Genomic DNA, 6,283 nt, shown 5'->3' with positions numbered 1-6,283 from the left:
ATCGACTAATGGACAAAGATACACATCCATAATTTTTACTTTGTAGCGTCCGGGAACAAGTAAGCTAAGGCTGAGGTGTCCTTTCTTCATAGAAAGCCATGGAGGGATGTTGTAGTTGACAAGGACTATAGGCCACACAATGTAAGAAGTTGAGCGCAGACCGAATGGATTCATGTCAATGTGGCTCCATACACCTGAATCCGCTGATATTTATTGAATTCTATCTATGGATGTATTTTGCACATGCCACATTGTTAAGCTCACCATGCGGGATATACGAAACATGTGATTGATGTGAGAGATAAGCAAAAAGTATTTAAGAACTTTTTAAGGGATGGTTTGTCCTTTCAAGTCTTGTGGATACCTATAAGCACCACACTTTGGATATGTCTCCATAGTCTCATATTCTCCTTAAAAGAGTATGAAATCATTGATACATGCATGGATGTTGTTGTAGTCCATGCCAAGCTTTCATAAAATATGTCGTGTATCATCACGAGACTCAAGTATAGTATTTGCAAGTGGTAATATATGATACTTCAGTAACTTGAAAAAAATCATAAAACACCTTGAAAAAGCACAATTGTTTTTATCATAGTGTCGAAAATAAATCAATGAAGTGTATGTACAAGGTACTTGAACAACTTGATCACACTTGTATCACTCCACCCGTATTTTGCTTACACACTTAGGAGTGCAAGCAGTGTCTTCAAGCGAGATAATCGGCACCCATCACATAATAATATGGATGCTTCCTCTCTAAGTAGATTAGATGTCTCGACATCCATTGGCATCAATGCATCGATCATTTCCTCCATCTTAGGCTCCAAGATAGTAGGAAAGTTTAGAAGGCTGCTTGTCTCCTCTGGTATTGAAGGTATGGATTGGGTAGTACCTTCCAAGTGGTGGTTTGGCTCATGCACTCCATCCATCACACGCTCGCGAACTCTTTTAACTGGCCGCAAAGGGTGAACTTCTCCTTGGGATGAGACATTACCTGCTTGTAAGAAATTTTTTTGACCATATCAAATGTTTTTGTATGTGATATTCAATTATTTTACAAATACAATGTATGATTGATATACACTTTTCTTATCGTTTGCTCAAAATTTGAGATCGCTTGATCAATGATCTCTGATTGAAACTCGCCGAAGCGTCATACGTGTTATATAGACAATCAACATTTTTGTCTAATCTTTAGCTTACATTGAGAGTAAGGACATGGGATACGTTGATTAAGATACGCCTCGCGATCTTGAACATTATGGCTTTCATCGTTTTCCATTTGGTCTATGTTACGACAAACAATTTGTTTTTTTTATCATTCTTTTTTTCTTTCTTAAAATTTTTGAGAAGGGATTTCTTCTCTTGTAACTCTACAAAATTAACATATGTAAAGTCTCCACCCCCTACGGATGGCGGGCCTATAGTATGTAAGGTCTAATATGCTATGCATGGGGATGAGGGAGTAGCTACTCTATGTCAGCCGTCTCGTGGTATTGCGCCGGACCTCACCACATTTTTTTCTTTGTGTGCACCTTTAACAAAACCTCTCTCTCTCTCTCTCTCTCTCTCTCTCCTATTGCCACTACTATTACTAGTATTCTCCTTCTCAAAGCGTCGAACATACCCAAGATGCACCCTAAACAAAACCTCTCTCTCTCTCTACTACTACTACTACCACTACTAGTAATACTCGCCTTCTCGAACATACCAAAGGTGCATCTTTAACAAAACCTCTATCTCTCTCTCTCTCTTTCTCTCTGTATTACTACCACCACCACCACCACTACTACTACTATTACTACTAGTATAAACAATAAAAGAAGAAGTTAAAGAACAAGATCTTACTCTCTCTTTGTTTTTTATCCATTCATTCTCCTCTCTCCCTCCCTCTCTCTCTCCCTCTCTTTCTTTATTATGCTTCATGTTTATTCCCTCTCTCTCTCGTTCCTTTTTTCTCTTTCTCTCTTCCTCTTCCTCTCTCATTTCCTTTAACAAAACCTCTCTCTCTCTATCTCTTACTACTGCTACTACTACTACTACTACCACCACCACTACTACTACCACTACAAATAAGAAAATAATAAATTAAAGAACTACTACTACTATCACTACTATTACAAATAAGAAAAGAAGAATTTAAAGAACAAGATCTTACCCTCTCTTTGTTTTTTATCTATTCATTCTCCTCTCTCCCTGCCTCTCTCTCTCATTTCTTCTTTCTTTTCCTCTCTTCCTCTCCCTCTCTCATTTTCTCTCTTTCTCTCTCAATAAACATCATTTTAAAAAAAATAAGAAAAAGAAAAGGAGAAAAATAAAAACAAACCAAGAGGGAACAATGCACTCACCGCAAAGGCCCGAGGATGGATTCAACATCTCCTCTTCACGACGGTGGCTCCTCTTCGCCCTCCGTGGATGGATTCGACAGCTTCTCTTCACAACGAGGGCTCCTCTTTGCCCTCTCGCAAAGGCCTGAGGATGGATTCGATAGCTCCTCTTTACGACGGCAGCTCCTCTTCGCCCTGCGTGGACTTCCTCCTCTTTTTCACAAACAGCAGCTGCGGCGAAGAGGATCTCTCCTTCTCCCTCTTTCTCCCTTTCTCTCCCTCTCCCTCTCAAACGCAATATGCAATTCGCTCTCCCTTTTTCTCCCTCTTTCGCTCTTTTGTGCAAAATGCCACGCTCGGATTTTGGCTTGCTTTTTTTCCCCTGAGTATCGTAGCTATTTGTGTGGCTATTTGCATCCATTTGCGACGCAAATAGTGACACTACTAATTTGCGTTAGAAATGTTTGTCGCTATACTCCTATATCATTGCAGTGTAGAATAGCATAAACTAGGTTTGTTTACATTAAGCACAAAGTATGCTTCATGGACAAACATGCCAAGATCCCACAAAGTGGATAGGAGTCCCAAAAGAGAGCATAAACCCTAGTTCAATCTTGTAAAGTTCCTAAAATGCAAAAAAGATACAAACCCTGATCCTAAAATGGTGCATTGTTGTTGAGATGTAGAGAGAGAAGATATGTAGAGACATGAGAGAGAGAAGAGATACAGCACGTACACTCCCAAACACTATTTCATATTATTCAAAATCTACAGATCGGTGAGACCTAGTCCAGATAGGGTGAGCTATATATAGCTCCAATACCCCCACTCAAACAAATGTCTCTAGCTACGACAGATGAAAAAACCCTTGGGGAGCACAAGGGAAAAACCCAAGCTCCTATATACAAATGTACAAGCATGATCAACATGGATTATTATACGCATGCAATGTGAATCCATGTATGTGAAGTGAAATTAAATATGTATGTACACAAGTGACTAAGAGATCTAAGGTGTATATGCATGTGTGCTACAATGTCATAGTAGATTAATTCCCAAAGATTAAAGATTAGACAACTCCAAGTTCCAAGTGCAATAGAGTGAAGCATGCTTCATTGAGTCCTTTGGTGAATATATTTGTGGTCATTTGGTCACTTGGACAATGTTCAATTATGATTGTGTCTTTCTTTACTTCATATCAAACATAATGATAATGCACTATGATATGTTTAGATTTGTTATGGTGAACATAGTCTATAGCGATGCTAATAGCACTTTGGTTATCACATTGAAGTGGTGTGCTAGAGAGAGGAGGATGGCCCATATATGATCAAACTTGTCGAAGTCATACTAACTCTTGAGCCACTAAAGATGTTGCTACATATTCAGCCTCTATAGTGGAAACCACAACACATGGTTGTTTATTGATAGTCCAAGAAACAAGACAACCATTGATAAAGAAACAATTTCCACTTATAGAATACATAGATAAGTGAGAGCTTGCCTAGTATGCATATGTATAACCCAAAGGTGAAGTGAATGCAAAAAATCAGAGCTTTGTTAGCACCGATAAACCAACCCAAAATCTTTACTGCCTTTCAAATACTGAGCAAATACTTCAAAACTCATTTAGCTACAATCCAATGCTTAAGGCATGGAAAACTAAGATGTTAAGCAAGGAAATTTGTAGCAAAAAGAATGTTAGGGCGAGAATTTAAGCAAAAAATTGAAGACATCCAATAAGATTAGCATAAGATTGATGCAATGCTAATTGACCGTCACTTTACAAAAAGTGAGAGTTTTTTGTAGAGCTCACAAGACAAGGAGCACTAGCAGGATGTGCAAAATTCAAACAAAAAATTTAAATAATATCTTCAGTGAAACTTGTTTGACGCAATAATAAAATACTCTTTTCTCATTAACGTTGAATCTGAATACCAAGACATGAGCATATGTCTCCAAGATTCACGATGTCAAATGTAGAAGATAAAACCTTCTTTACTTGTTGAAGGAAGTTGAGATTGTTAGAAACAAGTATGGTATCATCCACATATAAAGAAAGAATAATAAAACTATCATTGTTATGCTTGACATATAGGTCAGGATCTAAAGAACAAGAGATAAAACCTTGTTTTGTAAGGAAGAGATCAATATTAATTTGATACCAAGCTCGTAAAGATTGTTTGAGACCATAGAGTGCCTGATGAGGTCAGCAAGCAAGATCTTTCTTATCTTTAACAAATCCCTCAAGTTGCTCCATGTATATATCTTCCTTTAAATTTCCATAAACAAAAGCCGTTCTCACATCTATTTGGTGAACCTCCAAGTCAAACTCAATAGCAAAAACTAACAAGACTCGAATACTAGTAATACAAACAACATGTAAGAAAGTTTCTCAATAAGCAACTCCTGTAATTTGTGAGAAACCTTTGGCAACTAGCCTTGCTATGAATTTATTAAATGTTCCATATGCTTTTGTTTTAGTCTTATAAACCCACTTGCATTTAATAATAGTACATCCAAGTGTGGTAACTTAGTTACAATCCATGTTCCTTTAGACATAAGAGATTCATACTCAACTTCCATGGTCTCCTGCCATTGTTCCTTTTGTCCGGATGACATGGCATCACTATAAGAGATAGGGTCTTCATAAATATTGAGAGCATTCTCAAGTATATTAGCATCATAAACATAAAAAGTACCATACTCACTATCAATTGAAAGATCAACATAAAGATCAACGCCAAGGTCATCAATAGCAATAGGTCTAGGTTGTGAATCATGATTTGAAGAGTCTATATTATCCTGTGAAGGAGGTTTATCATCATATAAAAAAGAAAAAGAAATGAGTAATGACTTTGTATCATCAATGTCCTCTAGTGACCATGTCCTCGCAACATCCTCTTGAGACCATGTGCTACCCATAAATTGCCAATTGAAAATAGCATCATGACTTATGACTACCTTCTTGGAGGATGGATAATAAAACTTGTATTTCTTAGAAAAAAATTAATATCAAATGAAAATAACTTTCAAAATAGGAGGATCAAGTTTTCTGCGAGTCTCTTTGGGCAGATGAATATAAGCAATACATCTAAAAGTTTGAAAATATGAAACATAAGGAGTTTCACCTGTCCAAGTAGTAATCGGTATTTTACCAGAAGGAGTAGTAGTAGGAAGATGATTTTGCACAAATATTGCTTTAGTATAAAAACATCAAGCTAAGCTAGAATGAATGAGCATATATGGCATGGCATTGATGATAGTCTTATTTTTACATTTAGCAATACCATTCTATTGAGGAGAGTAAGGAACCATACATTCACTACAAGATATAGACCTTATACCGACGTTTAAAGCGACGAAAATACAAACAACAAAATTTTCCCCCGTCTCAAAAAGCGTCGTTATTGACGACGCCATAGAATCGTCACTATATGCGTCGCATTCAGCGGCCCAAATAGTGACGCATACAGCAATGCAACTAGTAAAGTTGCAACACTCATAGCGACGCCAATAGCGACGCGAGCAGTAAATTTGCGATGCAAATAGCGACGGTAACAGGGAAAAAAAATATTTGTGATAGGGTAGCAAGCTGCCCTGCCACATATAGCACTGTGTGTTGTATGAGAGCCATACAAAATAGTTTCTGCACTGTTGCATACAAAGCGCTTGCAAACAAAAAGAATGTATACTGAAATCATAAAACTGATACATGAAATAAATACATGATCACATAAAATGCGATTGGTACAATCATGAAAGGATATCACTAATACATAGAAAATGTCTACATAGATCAGGCGACTAAAAACTAAAGGTGTGTTAGCTCTAAGGATCCAAGGGCGAGCTAGGAATCCTTGTCCCCCGAAAGCTCGTCCCGCCGCAAAGGAGCATCAAACGGATTCTGCAGAAAAAGAAACAACATATCAATCCACCATACAATAATGCAT

The sequence above is a fragment of the Lygodium microphyllum genome, unplaced genomic scaffold (assembly GCF_053477565.2).
Source record: "Lygodium microphyllum isolate KBCC unplaced genomic scaffold, Lygodium_microphyllum_v1.1.10 scaffold_31, whole genome shotgun sequence".
Taxonomy (NCBI): domain Eukaryota; kingdom Viridiplantae; phylum Streptophyta; class Polypodiopsida; order Schizaeales; family Lygodiaceae; genus Lygodium; species Lygodium microphyllum.
Note: the sequence above shows the minus strand (reverse complement) of the source record.